The following is a 23,091-nucleotide window of genomic DNA, read 5'->3' as shown; positions in this document are numbered from 1 at the left end:
GCTTGCATAATATCGAGAGAGTAAGAAAGGATTTCCCTGAAAGATTTAATTACAGTTCTAAAGAAGAAAACTTAAACAGGCTTTAGAATAAGAGATATTTAAAAGAATCGTATTGTGACCTTGCAAATTACTGCTAGTGTTACACACAATGCGAAATCATGATAGAAATTATATAAATAGTGTAACTTGGTTAACATTTGAAGTATCTGACTCATAAATTATCATGAAAATAGTGCATATTTTAGGATCCAATGAGGTCTTTTACCCGTTGCTTGGCTTAGGGTGGTAGATGGGAAAGGCAGAGCATCAGAGAGCTTGTGTCTGGCTGTTCTGTCGTGTTCAGAGCCCCCTTGTCACATCTGTCATCTGTTGGGCAGGAGCCTCACTCAATAGATGTGCTGGCACGAAGACCAACCGAGTGTGTGTGGATGCTCTCATTTAACAGGAACAAGCAGAGTAGTTTTTTAAAAGTATAAACTGAGTTCCTAGTCGCTGTTGGGTCTTACAATAAGTGTGGCTATTCCTTACAAATGACATAAAGGTCAATTTTGACCAATGTTCAGGTTAAGAAAAAGAGGTAGTATTGGTCTTAATGATTCCTTCAAATGTCTGAAATGAAAACTTTAGTTTTCTTAGTTTGAAGCAACTATTTTTTCTTTAGTAATTCAGGTATTGTGTACTAGTAATTAAGATGAAAAACAAACAGGTCAACACTGCATCAGTGTTGAAGATAATGGAAGAAAATATTTTACCAGCATTCCTATAAGTCTGTTTATTGATTATAATTTTTCAAGAAGTTGACAGATTTTAGATTTTTATTTTTAATCCTGATTTAGGGGAAAAAACATGCAAGATCCCAAATATCACCACAAGAAATCTATATCTTGCCCTGCTCTATTCAAACTGCAGATTCATTTCACTACAAACTAGGTTCCCTTCTACTGAAACATAAAAATAGTTGTAAAAGTTAACAATTAAAAATGGGGGTCTTTAAAAAATAATATTTTATGGTGTATAGGTAGAGAAGCGTTGGTGTGGGAGTGGACAAGAGGAGACAGAGAACCTCTGGTAGCTTCCCCTCTACTGAACCTGCACCTCATTGCTGTCCCTGCATCCTTGGGCATCTTGTACCAGGGCTGAGCCTCTGCTGCAACACTGTAGGAGGTATTTTGCTCACCTGAGTCCCTGGCAATAACCTTCACATGGTTCTTACTTACCTTTCTTTTGTGAAACAGTTGCAGTCCCCTCATTATTCTGGACTTTCGGATTTAATCTTTCTCAGTTGTGCTGCTGCATCACGCTCCCTGTCACCAACGTGAACGGGGGACTCACCGAGGGGTGCCCACCTCTGAAAAGCAGCAGAAGTGGGTAGTTACTGCAGTCACCCTGAGCATGGGCAGCTTGCACTGTCTCACTGTGATGGCCTGTGTTCTCAACCACCTTCATTTCATTAAAGCAAAGCTATTGGAATTAAAGTAAGAGTTAGTGCCTGCTTTATGGCCCTATAATGAAAATTAATGGTTTTCTTCTCTTAAAACCATTACATAGTTAATCAGAACATATGTCGTTAAATAAATGTGGCTGACAAAGATTTACTGGGTTATCAAAATTGAAAAGAAGATAAGGGGGGGGAATAAAAAAAAATAAAAAAAAGGAAAGAATATTGTTTGTTTTTCACATGCTTGCTACCACTTTAGGAAAAAAAACCCCATAAATCCACCAGTTCCATTCAGGCCGAGTAGGATTCACTTCAACTGGTTTTGTATTTCAGATTAACTAGCTCATATTCTAGTGAATAGGGGCTGTGGAATACATTCATTTTTTCATCCCTACTTAGATTTACTCAGGCTTTAGTAGTGGCTGGATTTTACCCCCTTTCCTTCATGCAGTTGTATGATCGATCAGTTGAAGAGGACGGGGCTGTTGTGAGGAAGCAACTGTAGAAGCTGTAGAAATGTAAACATTCATTAAGTGTGTGTTTTACAAAAAAACCCAACCAAACAAACAAAAAAACAACCAAAAAAACCCCCCAACCAAAACCCAAACCATAATCTGAATAAAACATTCAGACAACCCAGTACTGCAGAAATATCTCTTATATGCTTAATTCAGATTTATCTTGTATCCCTTGTGACCCTATGCGTGCAAATAAAAGCATTATCTTTTTGGTAAGAATGATCACATTTTAAACAGAGAGAAAAAATGTTCAGTGCTAAAATAAGGTTTAGGATACTAGGTTGTAGAGGGCCACATATGAACATAACATGGCAGCTGTACGGGGCTGAAACTGTTGTAATCCTTAGGTTTCCATTTAAAATGTTGCACAGGGAAAGCTGGTTGTAAAGGGTGCAATCCACATGCACTGCAAAAGATTTACTTTTGAAAAAGTTCAGGAGGTGATAAACCATATCTTCGTTTTAAATTGGAATAGATAGCTTGGATCTGTCTGGGGGTACCCCAATGATGCCTACCAGTAGATGCCTACTCATGGACTATGAGCGGTTGGATGACACTTTCATTCCTTCCATTAGCTGCCCATATGCAGCATCTTTAGACACTGCTTTGGCCGGTCCATTGCTGCTGCACAGGGTAACAGCGTTCACCTGCCATGTGATACGAAGACTGTGCATCGGTAATTTAAGCAAATTCTAATAAAAGGGAAATTTTCTAAAAGCTAAAAGCAATTTTGCCATTGCAATGTATTCACAAGCTTCCACTAAATATTTTCTCTTCTTAATTGCAAATGTCAGCTTTGAATGGCTCTGGTTTTACTGCAGTTAGTAGCGTATTAGTTTTTTCCCTCCAGGGGAAGAAATGATTTTTTCCCTTCCAATCAAATGTGATATAGGGCATTTAAATAATTTCTTTCATAAACATATTTTTCTTTCCCACTCATGAATGAAAACAGAGATTGAGTCTTTGTGCTTGATTTGTAGTTTGTTTTTTTTTCTACAATTGTGAGTTTATATTATTTAAATATAAATTAAATGAATTCTCAATGCAACATTTAAAATCCAGTTTTCAGAGCAGTTTTCAGACTAATCTCTGTACATTTGTCTGGAAGAGGGGAACACAGAACTGACTGAGGACATTAGCAGTGATATGTATTCAACTTATTTCTGAGTGATTGATATAATTGTAGCTCTCCAAGTCCTACTGCAGGATTAGATATATACTTTTATTTCAGTTTAGTATTTTAGAGCAATGCCTTCTGAGGAATAAAAAAACTAATAATTTCTCATCACTAGCAAGCTGTAATTATATGTATTTATATTTAACCTTTCCAGATACTACTCATTAACATTTACTTGGCACAGGCACAGTTTACATTTTGATATACTGCTTTTGTGTAAAGGTTATAATGACAGTAGTAATCTTTGACTTGCTACTGTTCTCTCTCCTGAAAGTGCTGGGGTCCAAACATAACTTTGGAGAACAGGGATGGGACTATGGATTTTCCTTTATTCTGCTAAACGGTCTCATTATGGTGGTCATAGTAATATTAATTAAAAAAAAAAATAAAAAAAAAATAAAAAGAACACACACCCACCAAAACCCAAAACACGCACACACACCCCAACCAACAAGAAAACAAAAATCTCCAGCAGAAGAAAACCAACAAAACCCCCACTAACGAGTTCTAGCCTTAATGCTGTGCTCTAAGTTACTCCTGGACAGACAGAGTAACTTCACTCGTAAGGGACCTCTGGAGGACATCTGGCCAAACCAAGCCAGGTCTTGATATATAGCCTGGACCAGGCTGCTCAGGGCCTTGGTTACAGAAGTTTTGAACATTTTCCAAGAAGAGTAAACCCACCGGTGCCCACCAAAGGGCAAGAGAAGGTGCCACTCTGAACCACATTACTACCCTGGGACAGCAACATTCTTCTTTTTTCTCCCCAAGGATGGGAAGATCCAGCTGGAAATACTGTCCTATGTTGAAATCCCTACCTTTCCGATCTTCCCTAGAGGCATCCATAGGTAATAAAAATGTCATCCACAATGTTAGTTAGCAATAAAAATAAATCTATTGTCATGACAATGACTATTCTAATTATGGTCTAATTAGAATAAAAGCAAGGGAGCTATTTTGAAAGACACTGTTTCCCAGAAGGGAGAAATTTTATTTGCTTGGTGTTTGCTTCTTCCCCAACTCCTCCCTCGTTTGTTTGAAGCTGCAAAGAAAAGAAAAGTTTAGGAAAAGAGAAGTGATTTAAGTGCACGTTGGCATTTTTTTCTGGCCACTGAAAGGCCATTTTAGTCTTATCAAGGTGGATTTCTTCAACGAGATCAGTTAGTGGAATTGGGTGTAATTAACGGTTCATCCCATACTGAATATTTGGAACTGTATATTGTCAGCGTGCCTTTTCCCATGGCTTTCAAAAAGTTAGTAAAGTTTCCTTTTATAAATTTCAGTCTTGCGGACTGATCTTTGCTTCTAACAAAGCAGGGAAATTTTCTCTACCTATGCTCCTGGTGGATTCATCCAAAAACTAAGCACTTGCTGGGGGCTGCCTGGTGTTACTATTTGATGGTTTCAACGACTTTCTCCTCTGCAGCACGGGGAATATGCACTGGCCGCAATTCACTTACCTTGTCCAAATAAAGACCTTCATTAAAGCACTAAACAAAGAAAAGGTATGCTGCCCCATATTATGTTGAACACTCCTTGGGTGATGCTTTTCAAAAATTCTTATGTGATCAGCAGTCATCTCGTTTCAGATGGCTGATATTTCTAATTGGCGGAGACTTTACTATCAGCTAATTGTCTACTTAAAGCCAGTTGTGTAAAGCAGGTGAAGTAATAGCCCATGAGACATTATAGGTGATTAGTAAAAATAAAGTTCATTGAAAGACTGAGGTATCAACTGAATGAAAGTTATTTCCTCACCAAATTTTAGCAGTGAAGGAAGACCGGATGGTATTATCAGGAAAATTAGAAGTGAAGTGTTTAAGCTACTCAATATGTGAAAAAATTGGCATGTAAAAAACAAAACAAAACAACCACCACCACCCCTAGATTATATTTGATCAAATAAACAGAAAATCTGGCAATTGAATAGCTGATACTAATGAAAGTGAGATGCAGAGCGAATTTTTCAACAATTCAAAAAGAATTAATTGCTGGAAAATGGGACAAGAGGACATGCATTTGGCAGTGTTAATGACCTGGGATTTTTCACATGTGATCTCAGCAGCTTAGAAATATCCTGGTAGCCAACGTGTCAAATAAAACAGTGGTTATTAGAGGGGGGGAAGAGAAAAGTCTGAAGATCACATTAAATCAAAATTGACTTTAGTTCTGGCCAGAGGACAGCTACATTGTCATACATTAATGTTTAATAGAGAAATTTGCTTAAAAGCATATAAACTTGAAGAAGTATAGCATCTGGATCTGAATAGGCTATAACAATATTGTAGTAAAAAAATCTCTTAGTGTAAATTATTAAAAGCATATAGAAATTATAAAACAATGCAGCTTTTTAATAACTACTTTGTGCCACTGTTACTCATTGAAGCCTCAGATCTTTTAAGACCGAGACTGGGCTCAATTTCCAAGGAGAATTTCAAGCGGCCCCATGGCTTGCACCTCCCTGCTGCCCAGGACGCGCCTGCCCGGGAAGCGCCCTCCGCCCGGCTTGCTTCCACCAGGGTGTGCGCAGGGCAGGCACCCCCCGTCGCACCCAGGGACCCCCGGTGCTTGGGTCAGTAATGAAACGTTACGGAACACACGTGGTACATCCATTCTTTTGAGAGCTCTTGATACAGCCTACAATAAAATCTAATCTTATATTTTCGTGAAAAACGGCATGTAGTCATGATCCTATCAGTCTTGCCATGGGGAAGCTTAACTTTTAGGTTTGAAATAACTAAAAAAACCCCTAGAGACAAGTCTTAGAAACGTTAATCTGCATGTCAGCACCCCCATAGCCACCAGCCTCCAACTTTTGGGGAAGTTTGGGTTGGACATTGGATTGAAAACTGGGGGGGGGGGGGGGCTGTTGGGGCAGGGTGAGCAGACCCAGAAATGCTCCATTCTATTCTTTTAAATTCTGGAAGGTTCATGTTTAAAAAAATGCTGTCAGAAGACAAATACTGAAATAATCGTTCTCTAGGGGATGAAAACTACTGGTTAAAATGCAGGCACATACCCAGTTCCTCATTTTTAGAACATACTAAAAGTTTGATACACTAGGGACTGGCAAATTTATCAGGGAATCTGTAGGCCGTACAACAAATGTTTCCTCATTTGTCCGTCTACACCATTTGAAACCAAGTTTACAGGTGCTCATCATTCCATGTTAGAAAACGTTACAATTCAGCTCCACATCACTCACCTGTGATTCACCTTATGCTGAAAAGATTACAACAGAGAAATAGAATGCCTTTGTGAAAATCTCAGCTTCAGCTTAGTGCAAGTAACCCCTTGGAGACCTCCGAGGTTCACAACTGGGGACATGCTGAAGGTTTCATTTTGGATGCTCCCTGTAGACCCTGTTGGGTACTGCTGAGCACAGCTGCTGCTCTTGGCCATTTTGGTCGATCTTGACTGTTCCAGTGAAGTCCCGGTGGGAGCCACAGATAGATTTATCTGCTGAGGTGCTCTCAATCAGCAGCAGTCACCATCATGGCCTCAGTCTGTACCTGCCTTTCCATCTTTGCCACTTCTTCAGTCTTGCCTAATGCTGTTTTGGTCTGTTGGAGAGGTGGAGGTCACTCAGGTAGCCCTCCCCGACCAGCCAGGTGGGTGTGGGGTGCTCCCTCCCCCTGTGCAGGCCTTCCAAAGGGAGTCTGGATGTTGCTGTTTGTTGCTGTTGCTGATTAAGGTAATACTTTTTATGGCTTTTTTTTCTTGTTTATGTGAATGGGTGTTTATCCCATCTTCTGACACTGAGGTCCTGGGTAAAAGGCTCAGCTTTGGCAATGCCTTAGATGTTCTTTAAGGTGTTAAAAATAAGCAGAATTTATGTCTTTAGCAACGCTTTGGCAGAAGTGTCTCCAGACAATGAAGAGTTGTTTGCTAGGTACTCTGGTTAATGAAGTGTCCTTTGATAATTAATTTGTCAGATTTAATTTATTATTTCATACTGAAAAAAAAAAAAAAGAGAAAAACCTAATATTGAAAGTCTGGCTTAAATGCAAAACTTGGTGGTGGTGGGGGGTGTGTGTTTAGGCAAATATAAGAGTAGTCAAAATCAGGTTAGTCCCTGTGTATCAGTGTTGGGGGTTTCAGCCCAAGCCTGCTGGGCTCAGTGGATGTTCTGGTACTGGGCTGAGTGGTGCAGCAGCTGTGCTGTGTTGTGACCGTTTACGATATGTGACACCTGTTTGTGTTTTGCTTTGGGGTAATTCCACCCTAGGGCTTGACCTCCCCACCTGCATGGCCTCGGTCATCAGTGGGCTTTTTTAAATGGAGAAGAGATGGTGTTTTCATTCTGTAATCCCAAATATCCTGGAAAATCAGATGTTTTGAAGGAAAACTATTCTTAGTGAAAGTGAGCTTTAATGGAAGAGGTTTGCTTTGCACCGGGGCCGGTAGGGACCTGGCCTTCTGTGACCTGGAGCCCATACAACGGAAAGGTAAAAAATATTAGGGCAGCTAAACAGTCATTGGTGGCTGCTGGAGTTCATATCCTGATGATAAAATACTGCTAATCTGTGAACTCTGATGTCTTTGAGGAAAACAAACTGCAAAATGTGGCCAATGCAAGGGAACTGTGAGAGCTTGGTGTTCAGAAGCTTCTCCCCTGAGCTCCCTGCACACGCCATTTTCAGGAGTGCTAACTAGATGTTGACTAATGTGGAAGCTTATACTTTTCTATTTTTTGGGTATTTCCCCTCTGAGGCTTCTGTCTGGTGATGTGGGTACTAATAAGCCTCTGCTCAGCTGTTAGTTACTATGACACTATTAATAATGGCTGCCTGTTTCTATGGCAGACATGCAAAACTTTTTATGCATCAAGGTTGTTCAAAGGAGAAAAATAAAGGTCCACTATATTTTCTGTTGGTAACAAGACACGTGAAAGTGGTGATTAGAAGTTTCATGAATATATTCACCCTGCTGCTTGTGGCTGAAGGCATTTGGGTCCATGCAATTTAACAAATGTTGCCCACCTGTGAGAACTCTGGTTTAGGGCTGTTCCTCAGACTCATCCAGGACATTGCTCCTAGCCATGTGAAACAGCTAGTCCTGCTTGATATGCAAGAAGAACCAGAGTAGTTTAGAGGACTAACCTGGACTTTCTGAGCTGTTGGTGGGGTTTGTCAGGGGTGGGATGGATTGCAACTGCATGGATGCTCCCTTTGGAATACTGCGATCTTTTGCAAAATATGAAAATTGCTGGCTGCTGTATATGACTTCAGGGGATTTTCAGCCATGTAAGATTTAAAATGCATATGTGCATGTATCTACATTACGTTGATGTCCTCTAGGAGACGTGTTTTCCTGCTTGCTTCATCTTCCAGCACCCTTCAGGAGTGCCATCGCTACTGATGTGCCGGCTGCATCATGTTGTGTGCAAAATACAAAACCTGAGGGTGGCCTCTAGTGTTTTGTTATGTTTTGTCGTTATATTTCATTAGGGTGATATAGAAGAAAAGAATTGTCACGAGTTTAGTTCGGGTTTGTTTTTTGTTTTCCCCTGCACACATTTGCGCCTTTGCCATCCGTTTTTAATAACCACCGTGCTTTGCCTGGAGGAGATGTTGCGTGCCCTTGTGTGCTGCTTCTGTTGGTAGGGTCAGTATGTGAGACAATGGCTAAATGTTTTCTGGGACCTTTGGATGTTTCCTGTGGACTCTTTGTGAAGAGGTAAGCTGAAATGAGCGCGGGAAGGTTCCGGAGCGCCCCGAGGCTGCCGCCCCAGCCGCCCACCGCTAGGTGGCAGGCGGCGTGTGGGAATGCGCCGGGGCGCGGAGCCCTGCGGGGCGGTCTGCGGAGAGGCAGAAGGAGCCGAGCAATGACAGGCAGCTCACCCGGAGAAACCCGGGTGAAAGGGACAAAAGCTGAGCAGACAATTAACTCTGAGGAGCCGTCTGTGGCACGTGCTGAACGGGCAGATAGCGGGGACCGGGCGCGGGTGACAGGCGTCAGACTGACAGCTCTCGGCTGGGTCTATGACACTGGCAGCAGTGAATGTTTGCTATTAAAACATGAAAGAATGCTGCGATTTATTTCTTTAAGTATTTATTTTTAATGTGGATACAACAGGTACACCGTAGGTATCAAAGAACCGCAAAAATCCATTTTCGCTCAATATTCCAAATGGTTGTTATCGAGTGTGTTCCCTGAAGCACAGCAAAGTGACATCAGTGGTGGTTTATGCGCATCTTAAGAATTAAACTTATAAGCAGAAACAAAACTAGAGCCTGGGAAGCAGCCAGGCTCCCCCTCTGTGCCCTCGGTGGTAAGCACAGATGTGTTTGGTCTTATTTCAAGTAGGAGTTTGTTCTTATTTCAAGTAGGAGTCGCTGCTTGTTCAACACTTACTTGAAAAAAAAAAAAAAAATCCTACCACTGTTCTGGGCCCTTCAACCCGAGCAGATGCTCTGACTCTTTTGGGACTGCTGCTACCCGAGCTCCATATCCTTGCACACCCAGGCGCTGCTGCTACTGTGCAAGGGAGCAGCACTGGCGATGCCTCTGGTGTGATGGTACTGCTGCCACTGCCTCTGGAAGCAGTGTTCACTTGTCCTTAGTACTTCTGCATCCACAGGGCTTTCTGTCACTAGGAAGAAAGAAAGAGAAGTGGGGGGAAAAGGGAGGGGGGGGGGAAAAAAAGAAATCCCCAACCCCAAACAAAGCAAAGTCTTCCCGTGCCCAACTCAACCCACAGTCATTCACAAAGAAGTGCAATGTCTGTCTTAACCTTCCATTTGCTACTGAACATGGTATAACGATGCTGAGGTCTTCAGCAGGGAACCAGGAAATAGCACTGATGTCATGAGAACGGGAGCTTCAGTGAGCAAGGACCTTATTGCTTAAGCCGGGTATATAAAGGCTATCAAAGATTAATCTGTAACTGCTTCAATTCTATCCTCAATACTCCTTCCACCTATATTTGATGAAATATTGTACCCTCATTGCTACTGCTTCGTGTGTTTTGGATTACCCCCCCCCCCCCCCCCCCACTAAGAGCAAGAGACAACCGTGCTTGGGGTTCCCTGATTGGGATGCTGTGGCAGGGAAGACATGGAGGTCCTGGCTAATTGCCCTCAAGATGAGCAAGTTGGGTAATAAAAGGAGTATTGACCTGTGTGCCAGTGAATGTTGCTCCTTTGAATTGAGGAGATTGACTTGTGATGCTGAAGTCTCTTTAGCTTAAAGGCAATAAAGGAGTTTGTACATTATTCCAAGGAAAGTGACAAATCCCAGTTTTACCAAATGACTACAATTCCTCTAATCTGATGCAAAGACAAAAATAAATCTTTGATGGAGGTCCTATTTCATTGATATTTTTTATCTTCCCTCTACTGGATACATTTTTGGCAACTTAATGACAGTCCCAAACTTAAATATCATGGGAAGATCAACAGACTATGGAAGACTTTTGAGTTTTGACTGCTTTTGTGCATACTTGTCATGAAAACAGTGTGAAATACTCTTTTTCAGATGCCATTAAGAGCTCCAAAAAGGCATTGCATACTGTCTCCATTGTAGCAGCTGGATCAACAAAATCTTTGAAAAATATGGCTGCAGTATCAGTGGGACTTCTAACAGGCTTCGATAGTTTTATCACCCTTTGAAGAAAACACTAACACTGTAGTTAATAAAGGAACAAGCAAATCCCCAGATTAACTTAAATGCAACAAAATCCAGTTTCCAATACAAAGAACTGAAATCAAACCTATTTGTATAAACACAATGATCCTCTGAACCGTGAATTCTTTCAAGGTGGCTAGTTAATCAAAATTCCTTAGAAATGAGGGGAATATAGCTGTTGTAGGAGAGCAAAGTGATACAAAACCACCAGCAAATTCTTAAAAAAAAGGAGTGCTGAATGAATACCTTCAAATTACATTACACTTGCAGAGGAACAGTTTCTGCAGGAGGAATCTGAGACCTAACTCTCCTTTCCACCCCAGCAGTCAGGTTCCTAGTGATGTGATAGGGTTTGATTGGGAATACTGTTAAAGAAAAATATTAAAATAACACATATGTTAAAACATGTTAACTGTGAATTCATCGTCGGGTTTTTTTATTAGCATTGTGCCATCAGACAAAAGGATGAGGTAATCCATTGCATGCACACAGACTGTCCACCTGAGGTCTGTTTATCCTGGAAAGAATCAGGACTTTTTTTCTGTTGCTGTCTCACCTCTAATTTTATCATGCTTTGATCATCTTAGAAATTCTTTTAGAGCAGTTACTGGGGTGAATGAAATAAAACAAAAAAAAAAGTGTGATAATAGAGATTGGTCTCTTAATTTTAATTTTGGTTCTGTTTCCTCTGTTATTCCACACCTACGTGTGCGTGCACTGAAATACTGTCACTCCATAAGTGATCTCTTCCACTGGGTCTATACCCAAGGGGACACATCCTTAGACCATCAAGGAAATCTTGCCTTTTTAATTCAATGCTTAATTTTAAACCAGGGTCAAGTTCTATTCTTATCCAGTAAGTTCATTTTTAATATTAAAAAAATCCCAGCCGTGTGTGTTGGCACAGCAGCTCCTTCCTCCTGCTGTTACCCCTGTACTGGGACCGCTGACCGGCAGCAGCCAGGACAGTATTCCTTAAACGAAAAGAGAGACTTCATTATATTCCTGGCAATTTGAAAGGGCTGCTCAACTGGCTGTACTGGAAAATTTCAGCTGTTATCCATCACTTTATTTCTTTAATCCTATGCAGCTGATTTTTAAATGTTAACATCTAATATGGTTATCAAGCTATTGCTTCCTCTGGTTATGAAACATCTCAAGTGAGGTCAGGCACGTTTGTTTAATCACCAGTTTTATAACTGGTCATTGATGTGACAGTGTTGAGTCCGACTGCTGTGCTAACCAGTTATTTTAGCTCATAACATGCACTCAGATCAGTACTGTATGGTGTTACTTTCAGGTCCGTAATCCTGGGGGAGTTGGGGTGGGGAGGGGGGGGGCACAGGGAGATGAAGGAAATAATGAGAAAGAATATTAATTAAAATTTTAATTTGTTCTTCAGAGCTTTGGGAAACACAGAAAAAATCACTGAATATATTCAGCAGAAGCAGTGCATGTCACTCTAAATATGGCTGCTGCAGTGATGCATGCTGTTATTAGATAGTCATTATACATAAAAACTAGAATAAAGACAGTTTAATTAAATGACTTTCCTATTCCATGCCTTTCTCCACAATGTGTGCATTCCAACAGAAAAGGAGCCTCTGTGTGCATCTGTCAAAACACACAGTGCATGGCTTGGCTTTCCATCTGTAAAACTTCTGAAAAATCAGAATTGATGTGTTTTTCCCTATGTGTTGGTTCTAGACTGGTGAAACGTGTGGGAAAAGCACTGCATGTTGGTTTCAGCAAGGGCTTGGATACTTGATTCTGACCATAAGGGTATAACTTATGTAATGTATACTGCAATATACATCTGCATAACTGTACCACAGTAATGCAGTTTGAGTAACAGTAGATCTTTTACAGAGCGTAAATGGCAATTCTGGTCGTAAAAATCCAGGAGATACTACTTGGCATATACTAGGCTCTTTCACAAGGATGCACGTTACGAGGTCGGGAGGCTCATCCCTTGAATACTCATCATAACTGTTCAAGCTCTGAGAACGAGCTATCCCCATAAAGTGGGACCGCTGCAACTGTAAAGTACTTCAGTAGACCAGGTTTTGGTGTAGGTAATGAATGGTATGGTATGGTATGAATAAATCCAAATAGGATGCAAAATGGTAGCTCAGGCAGTGGTTTTGGTTTAGGTCTGTAATGCAGACAGAAACTTTCCAAGGAAATGATACGTATATTTAAGAAGAAATAATAAAAAGAAAATAAGTGGTTATTTTAACTTAGAGACTAACATGGTGGAGGAAAACCAGCACAAAGATTTAATGTGTGCATGAAACCAAGAAACTAATGGAGCAGATGTCTCGTCCAGGGTGTTTGAAATGCGAAGCTAAACAGCATAGGTGGGGATGGCACTGAGACTTGCAGGAGTCTTGTCTCCAGGGAAAATGCAGTTTATGCCGTGTATTATTTCTCAACTTCCAGCCTAAGAACAGACCTACACCCAGCAATCATTTGAAGTAAATGGCATGGGGTGGGAGGTGGGGAGGAAAGGGGCAGAAGCGAAGCAGGTTTTATTGAATGAACAGTCGGTCGGATCTGGAGTTGGAGAAGTAGTTGAAAGCTTACTCAAGCACCTTTACCTGGCTTGAATCCCCACCTGCTTAAGATCAACTCGTGTGAAAGGTATGTGGTGATAGATATGAGGCTGGAAGAGCCCTGCTGGAAAAGGAAGAAAGTCCCTGTAATCTTACCAAAAGTAGCTGCTGTGTATATTATCCAAAATTTAATTCTAGCATCTGCTTCTTCATAGCCTTTCTAACAGGAGCAATAAGTTCTGGCAGTAATTCCACACCGGACCTGTGTGAGACGATGGGGTGTGGTATATTTATACAAAAGTAGTTTATAGTGAAGTTCATTTATTTGAGTGAATATGCTGTAGATTGCCATTAATGACATTATTTCTCAATAGCAAAGCCTTACACTGTTCTTCGCTCCAAACTTAAATGTTCCCCAAAGAATCAAATGAAGTAAAGGAACGTAATTTATGTCCTTATTTGATGCTATGTCATCTAGTGTATAATTCCTATGAGCAGCTCTTTTATTGAGAAGAATTGCTGCTATCAATGCCACTTTTATATTAGAATCTTTTCATACAAGCATACAATGCAAAGCTGGAAAGAAAAATGTATTATTTCTTTCAGTCACTCATCCCTGTAAACCCCAAAGACAAACAACTGAAATTCCTGGGGGTGAGGCAGAAGCATTTATCACTCCAAATTCTGGTACATAAAGCCTAGGAGATCAGACTGGTTTCTGAATGCTGAAAGACAACTGACATTATACTTCAGGAAAAAAAAGTAAAAAAAAAACCAAAAAAAAAAAAAAGGGTGGAATTTACTTGAGAGCTTTTACAGTGGAAAAACAGGTTGAAAAACATGATGTTACAGAAATAGAGAAGAGGTGAGATTTATCTGGGATTACTTTTTTAAAATCCTAGGTGAGCTGAAATCTTCCTTAAGAAATGGGTTAGGCCCTGTTACATTCTATTTAACAACTCAGTATAATACAGCTCTGACACAGCAGCTCATATGTAGGGACCCCAAGGCAATGGTATTTCTTTTTAACCCATTTTACACATAAGAAAATTAAGTAAGAAATGGTGAAGATAGGTGGCAGCAAGGATCAGAAATGGAGCCCTGCAGGTTTTTGGTTGCAGGTTCCCTGATCTTATGTAATTAGTATAGGCCACTCCATCTTGTAACAAGGAATTTTAGTTCATTTGGAGTCAATGTTTTCATGGTGGATGCTGTCACCTGGCGTAAGCCTTGCCCCAGGAGCCAGCCTGCACGCTGAGGGGCTGTAAGCGGTGGCCAGCTGGGGCAGGTGGAGGCTCAGCCGTGGTGGCTGCTGCTCCACCAGCTCTCCAGGGATCCCTTGGGACCGTGGCACAAGCGGAGCTGCTGAAGCACGTGTTGGTGGCAGCTGCATGGAGCATGCATGTGGGACGTGCGGGATGGTTTAAATAGTCCTATGCCCACAGCCTGTCCAAATAACAAATCCTTAAATTCTAAACTGCACGATTATATTTTTTTTTTTTTAAACTTACAGCTTGATAGGGTATCTTTTGGATGCTAGTGCTTATCTTCCCTACAGTTCCCATGCAGTCCAAATGCATCCCTTAAGCTCTGTAACTCAGGGCACAGGACACTCTATTTCTGGTGTTAACTGGAGAAAGATAAAGGGAGCTGCACAGTGTGTGTCCTGTTAAAAGTGTAATGGTATTTGTTCATGTCTAAATTGCTTATTTTAAAAAAATACATCGCTTGTAATAATAATTTAAGACAAATACCGTCTTAGTTCATTTTCCTTTCTAAACATATTACATGAGGACCCTGGGTACTGAGGCAACACGGTACGTACCCCAAAGCAGATACTGCAGTGATCATCATATCTATACCTGGTAATTCCTTAATCCTATGCCAGTATTGAATACAGAAAAATATGCTGGTTTTGTGGTCCATTAGGGGTCTGTGTTGAACTTTGTTAGTGGTGACCTGGGAACATATGTGCTGTTTAAGGACAGGAATGGGACATTCTCTAATGTTACCTACTAGTGGGTGGGTTTGGGGTTTTTTGGGATGTCAGAATCCTGTGGGACTTTATGGGTGCTCGAGATTTTCACTTTCTTCAACAAATGTTGTGCCCTGCATGGCATAAGGTAACTGCAACCAGCAGAATGCCGTGTGGGGCAGGAGGTACTCCTTTCTGCTGCCATGCTGGAGACACATTGTCTCCCAGGACATTTATGGATGTATTTCCCATTAGCGTAACAGGATGAGATTATTTCTGCTGTGTGGCTGGAAGACCAGGTATAACAGTTGTGGTCAAGCATAATCATTTGGGTTGGGGATAAATGGGATATTTATATGTTGGGACAAATGTTCATCTTCATTGCAAAACAACTAGAAAATACCTGCTTCAGCCTGAACAATTTTTTTAAACAGTCACAAAAATCTCTAAGAGATTGCATATGTGTGTGCCCTTGCTGAAAGGAGTGGCAAACTGTGAAGAGACATTTAACGGAATAACTCAAGTCTTCACAGCTATCATAATTCAAGTGAAAATATGGACAGCTTTTTATGACAAGACAGTTTAACTATTCACATTTCTTGGCGTACTTCTTACCGCAGGGGATTTAACTGTGTAACTCCAATTAATCTTTGAAAGATGCACATACATTTCCAGGAAGGTGGAGGCAAACAGATCCTTATTAGATGGGTTTGGGCCAGACTTTCCTTACGCAGTTTCAGTTCTCGAGTTGACGTGGTCCTTACTGACTTTTTTTCCTCTCCACTAACCAGAGTCCTCCCAAAGTGCATCTGCCTGGCTGCAGAGCCGCCAGATTTCTAGAACTAATCTGCATTAACCAACAACCCAGCATTGAGATCTTCTGCGTTTGGCTTCTCTTTGGGTTAATTGCAAGATCTCACAGCTGCTTCTTTATTTTTAAAGCTGTGCCCTTCACTTCTGAGATATTGTATTGAGGTATACAATATTGAAGTATTGTACTTTGGGGAGGATATTTAAAGCTGCTTTTGTTTCATAATGCAAGTTATGAATTATTAAGTGTTCTGGCTTTCCTGTGCCAGTGGACCTTTCTTTGATATGGTTAAACACCTGAGAGGTTAGCCTTGAGGCTTTCCTCACTGTAGGGTATAAAATACAGATTATTTCTTAAGGTATAAACCCCCCCCACCTTTGAAATGTGTTCCGTGAGAGAAGTGTGCAAGGTTACTGCAGCCCTAGGGCGACAGTAGTGTATGTTCCACACACCACACCAGTTTGACTTTGTGGTGTTTTATAAATAAAAATCTGCAGCAAAACAGAGCACTGTACAGCACTTATCAGCGGGCGGCTCTTACCAAGATCTCTGAGATACTGTGAACTTCATGAATTAATGCATCAAAATGAATATATCATTAAGGTGTCTGAAGCGTTGTAATCATTCAGTGGAGAGCTTCTTATGTTTTATCTGAGAAGGGGTTGGGAGGACATCTTATAGTGATGGGGTTTGCTCCTCCTGCTCAGATGGGACGCAATGGTTCTGGTGGTGCAGGGTGGGTTGTGCTTATGTTTGGTGGGGTCCAGCAGAGCTACCCTGTTCAGCAGTCTGGTCATGGTTTGTCTTTCTTATGTGGGACCAATGCAATGCCAAACTACAAAACAATGCTGTATTTTTCATTATTTATATATAATCAATAAAGAGGTAGGATTTGTTCTACTAATGCCAGCTGATTGAGTAAGAAACCCTCAACTTGCTCTACTGAAATACAGTAAACTCCTTAAAAAATGAGCCATGTTATGTTTGTTGCCATGCTGATCTATCCTAGGAGATCAGATGTTTACCCAGGGTAAAGTAACTATGTAATGCAACCTCAAGGCAACAAGAACTTAGCAAACCTTGTCGCTCTGCTTTAACAACCTCAGACAAATCCAGCAGTGAGGGGATCCTGCAGCTTCCCTTGGGCATGCAGCATGAAAGGGCTGTCCCATGAAGCTGTACCTCTAAGAGGTAAATAGAATCAAGTTCCATGGAGCTTTTCCTGACTCTAAAATCTCTACAGCAATTGAAATCTATCCTGTTGGATGCTGGAGAGACCCCTGCACCTGTGGGGAGCATTTATTATGTGGGGTGGGAAACCAACTCCTTTCTGAAAGGTCCTCTCTCAGCTGGGGTGGGTACCCCCTCAGGAGGAAATGGTGCCAAGTAAATCTGTTTCTTTCTTCTGGAAGCTCTGCTTGGTTTCAAATTAATGAAAACAACTGCAGATTGTCCAAAAATAACTTTTGTTCTTCCATGGGAACCACCTTGTTTAATCTAGTCCACGGACCTGCTTAGTTTTGCTGTCCCTCCTTGGGGGAACAGATCTAGGCAGCCTTTTTTATTGTTTTAATGCAAAGAGTGAGGGGTAAGGTTTAAGTGTTTCCTTTATTCTCTTTTAGCTTGCTGTTTTCTGCCTTGCCAGATTTGTCCTGCTCAGTGGAATAGGCTGTGTAAGAGAAGGATGTGCTGTTGTGATCAGCAACAGAGTCATTTTTAGTGTCAGTCTCTGCCACAGCCCATACTACTGTACAGCCCTGGAAAGAATGACTTTTTGCATTTTTGGAACTGCAGCTTAGTCACAGAACGGCCTTACCCGAACTCTAGTTTCCAATGGATTTGATGTTATTTTTCTGACTTTCATTGCATTTTTAACAAAAATCAAATGTTATTAATCTACAGGGAAACTCTATTACTAATAATTTTCTGGCTTTACTCTTAAACTTTCAGCCGCTGCATATCCCAGCGTTAGGAGATGTGTCCCCAAGACTGATTCCTAAACAGCTAGTCAGTGTGCTTTGACTTGAAGAAAGGGTGTTTGTGTCCTTGCCCTGTGTTTCAGCGATGCCTGTGGTCTTTTCAAATCTCAGACCAATATCTGAAGTATGGTATGAGATCTCTGCTCCTACCTTTCTCCCCTTGCTTCCCAATGTGTTAAGCATCTTGAGCCTGTGGTAGCTCTGGTTGTGATCCCAAATCCCCTCCTTGAGCTTTCTGGACAAATCTATACCTTTCCAGGAAAGGCTATGAAACTATTAAATTATGCACTAGGATAGATGCTGTGTGTCCTCTGATCCCTGGGCTGGCAGGGGTCGCGAGAAAGCCTTTGGAGAGCAAGCGTGTACGTGCAGGTAGTTGTGGAGCCAGTTACTGTTGATAAAGTGCCAGATCTTTAATCATAATAACACATCCAACTTCAGTTTAATTATTCATAGCTGCTGGAAGCAATCTTGAAATGATGTACGCTTTCAGGAAAACACTTAAATGTGGCCCATATACATGTGTGCCTAAATCCCTTACTAAGTGCTGTTCTTCAGGAATGTTCTGTATGCTTGGGGTCATGCGCCTAACTGAATGGAGAGGCTGTTAGAAGAGAAACAAGAGGAAAAAGAGTTAAGGTATTACTACAAGAAGGAGTCTTTCTAGTCCAGTGGTAGGTGGAATGAATAGAACTTGGCCAAAATTTTCAAAGAAAAAAATGTTGAATTTAGTTTTCTAGGTATTTTTGAAGGTGTTCCTTGGTGAGGGTGGGTGGTGGTGGTGGTTTGGTTTTCCATGTCATTTGTTTATTTGTGTGGGGTGGTAATGTTTTTCTTTCCAATGGTTTTAGGTTCTGTGTTGTGTGTGTGTGTAGGGGGTTGGTACATTTGAATAAATTGTGTTTGTTTGGAATGAACTGGTTTTGAGTCATTTGAAACAGTCAGCTGCCAGTCCCTGGTGCATTTCTGCCACAGCAAATGGTAAATACAAACTGCAGTCCAGAAATGTGATTTAAAACTTTTGACACCGAGTGATCCCTCCCAAGAATGACCTGAAAAGCTAACAACTAAACCCCCACTCCAGACGGATGAGGAGGAGGTTGAAGTACACCTTCCATAATGATGAAAATCTAAATCTCTGTTCTGTGTGCTGTATTGGAAAAATGAATGCATTTAGGTCTGATTATTTTTAACGTTGTATCCTACAGGTACATGGATGCTTGTGGTTGTGTTGCATATTGTTTTAATGCCATGTATATCCAGAGCATGGTACATAGTGTTAAGATTCCATCCCAAGAAGACTGTGCATGTAGTAGCACATTTTAACAGAACAGCAGCAATGTGGGGAAATTGGGTCTCCTCTAATTCTCTAGCAGAGCTATGACCTTTTTTTTGATATTTGAATTTGATAGCTTTTCTATAGATTTCCATCCTTTTATTTGCTGTTACCTTTGTGGAAAAATCCTGAGGGAATCTATTAAACTGAGTTCGAAGAGGAATGTCATCTTTTGCCAAATGTCTTTTGCTGTATTGTCAGAAAACAGGGTTATTTTGACAGTGGAATAACGGAGGTAGCTATGATTTAAAGAATGGAAAGAATTCATAACAGAGGTGGAGATCTGTCCTTGTTGAGAGCCTGCATAGTGTACTTGATCGTGGGTATTGATAGCCCTTCAAAATGTGTTGTAGTAAATGTAATTTATGCTCTGACCTTCAGCCAGGTCTCAGCTGGAATGGAAAAACATGGTACAGATACTTACAGATGGGTCTACTTATCACCTGCTCCAAGGAAATGCAGGATAGATGTATGGATTCAAGCAGCCGTGCAGTCTGGAGGGTGAGGTGGCAGCAGGAAGGGCTTTCCAGTGGAAAGAAACATATGCATGTGCCTGTTCTGTAGGCATTGCTGCAGATTAAAATGCAGGAAAAAATAATTCTCCCATAAAGCTCCTCAGATAAAAGAATTATAACTCTCAGAAAACAAACAGCTCTCCCCTGCTCCCCTTTTCAATTCCATTATGATATTTTTTTAGGTGCTAGGTCTTTTTAATTTCATTTCTGTTTAGGCCAATTCATAGGTCTGGAAACCAGCATAGTTGCTTGCACACACGTACACGGAGTCAGAGTGGGGGTTTCTATCTGTTGCAAGGATTAAGGATATACCTAAAGGAGCAAGGCAATGGAAAATATAACTGGGAGAAGGATAAGCCCAACTAAAGGTACAGAAAGGAGCAGGTTGTGACAAAAGACTCTTATTTATTATTAGTTCATGAAAAGTAACTTGTTACCTAAGTTATAAGCAGAATGACCTGACGCAGAAGGGTAGGGAAGTCTATGAAGAGTCTTCACCTTACGTCTTCATACTGTAATTATAACTGAATTAATCATCTTAACAAGCCAATGATATGTTACAGTGCATAGTGGTGAGTACAGCTTGTGTGAGTGCTGACAACACTAAATGTATGCAGTTTTGTGCATAATTGTGTTGTATACCAGTACGTGTAAATTGATGTTAGGTGTCTGTGTGCCAATTGACGGTACAATACCCTGATAGACTGCGGTTGGTAGGAACTCGGGATGGCTGCGTGTGTTTGAGGGTGGCCAGGCTGTAAGTGACTCACACTGGACTCCCTTTGAATTTGATTAAAAATCCTCTTAATCTATGCTGGCTAGGAAAACTTAAATCTTTCTAAAGAGGGTGTAGAAAATCTGGGGTTTTTTTAACCACAACTCTTTTTCTACCTTTAAGCCAGGCTCCCCATATCATTCATTCGGTTGCAGGCTGATGGAGTGGTATCTTGTTAGCACAGTATGGGGAAAAACAAATTAAACCATGCAGCAGTAAGAAATGCCAGGATCTCCCTGTGGCAGCGTGCTCTATATGTTATAAGACGTGTGCCATCAGAGGCGTGGTGCAAGGGGCTGGTGTACAAAATCTGATGTTTTGAGGTGGAAAAAACCCAGACACCTATCAGATTGAGTTCTTGACTCAAATGGCTGGGAGGTTCAGCATATCAGGAAAGTGCGGTGACCTTGGGACATGAATCCATTTACACACAGACCTTTAAGAGGTGTAAAGAGCATGTGAAGTGCTGATCTATGGTTTTCCCTGTGTAAATGTGAACATTTATGAAAGTAGTCTGAGCTGTTGTACCTATGGAGGAGTAGTTGCAAATCCTACGGCACATCATAAGAATGATGTTTGCTCTTCTGTAGGGAAGAGTATCAAATAATGTAAAAATGAGGAGGGTGAGAATGTGGAGAGAACAGCTTTGTCCTATAGCCTGCAAATCCTGTGTGTCATCATGGTGTTTTTCTTTAAGCATCTCAAAACCAAAAGAAACACAAAACAAACTGAAAAAAACCCACCCCAAACCAACAAAATCAACCACGAAACAAAATGCCCCCCTTCCCCAAACCACCCCAAATCCAACCAACCAAAGCCCCCCGCTTCTTTGGAAGCAAAAACGCAAATCCAGTCTTATGGCAAGAGCAGAAAATGGCACATCAATTATTTGCCCTGACAAACTAATGAGAACAGGGAAAGGTACAATCTCATTACCAACTTAATCTTCTGGCACTTCTTGGATGCAGTACAAGTGATTCTATCAATCTAGAAACAAAAGGATTAATTTTTTAGGCCAATTATTCAAGCTCAAATACTGTCGACATATGAAGTGGGTTGATCTAAAAACCCACGGCAGCAAAGCCATCTAAAGCGGACGGTATTCTGTTGGCAATATATAATTTGTTTCTTTAATGAGATTATTTGTCATGCAAGTATGCATAGCCTTCCACCAGGCGTGCATGCCTTTGCTGCCGTACAGCGTTTGTACTGTCTTTGCTCTCTTGGTACACAAAGCAGCTGAACTATAGATGGACTTTCTTATGAATTTACTTTCATAATTAGGCTCTCCTTACAGCCCAGGGCTTTGGGTGATGCAGTGGAGATGAAGGTGCTGTGGATTCTTCCAGAGCCCAGCTGCTGCACAGCTGTAATTCCTGACCCTGCTTGAAAAATACTGCCTGGTGCTATTTCCCAACTTTTCCCTTTCTCAGGCTGTAACTTCTGATGCAATGTGACTGTGATTGATTAACCGAGGCAACGGGCATTTAAAGAAGCGACGCTGCTTCTTTCTTTGTGCTGAAAACTTAACCAAGTCTTAAAAAAACCAGCAAACACTTATGGGAAGCCCATAAATGCATGTAGTCTGGTTATTATGGCAACAGTATGATGTAAACTGTGGTGAATATACGAGTAAATTTGAGGCATTTACTTTTTTTTTTTTTTGGGTGTAATTTTCAAAAGCTAAACAGAACTCTGTGGCTTTAGGCTCATCTGTCTCTCCTGATCTGTATGGCCCGAGAGCAGCTCACTAAGAGCAGGGCTTTGCTGGTAGATGACTCTGGTGGTGCTGATCCAGGCAGGCACCTTACTGAGAGCTTTGATGGCAGGGCATCTTTGGTCCCCATCCCCTGCTGCCTGGCTGTCACCTCCTCGGCAGGACAGCGTCTCCTGGCTTCTCTGTTTTACAGCCCTGCCCTTGCTCGAGATGTGGGGTGCCTGGTGGCATGGGTGACTTTCTTTTCTTCTAGCACCAGTTTATCCCAGAGGAGTCCTGTGAAAATCTAGCCTCTTTGTGTTGATAACAGACAGGAGTCTGTATTTCCTTGGTATCTGTTAGCTTTTGTGATAATTTCATTTAGAAGTTGTGATTAAAAGAAAACAGCATCGGCATTTTTCATGAGAAAAGAGGAAATTCTAAAACGAGTTAAATTCATTTTCAATAAAGTATATATAAACACCTTCTGAAACACCAATATGAGCTTTAAAATTTGGCAGATTTGAAGACACTATGGACAGGGTGCTACTTGGCCATCTATAAAAATGATCATTTATATTAGTTCCAGGCATAACTTTTTTTGCTTTCTTCTCTTTTTCCAAAACATTTCTGAAAACCATCAGAAATATATCTGCTGGGAATACATAGTTCTGATAATCCAGGCTG

This window comes from Falco cherrug, chromosome 11 (assembly GCF_023634085.1).
Source record: "Falco cherrug isolate bFalChe1 chromosome 11, bFalChe1.pri, whole genome shotgun sequence".
Taxonomy (NCBI): domain Eukaryota; kingdom Metazoa; phylum Chordata; class Aves; order Falconiformes; family Falconidae; genus Falco; species Falco cherrug.
This window is presented reverse-complemented; position numbering follows the sequence as displayed.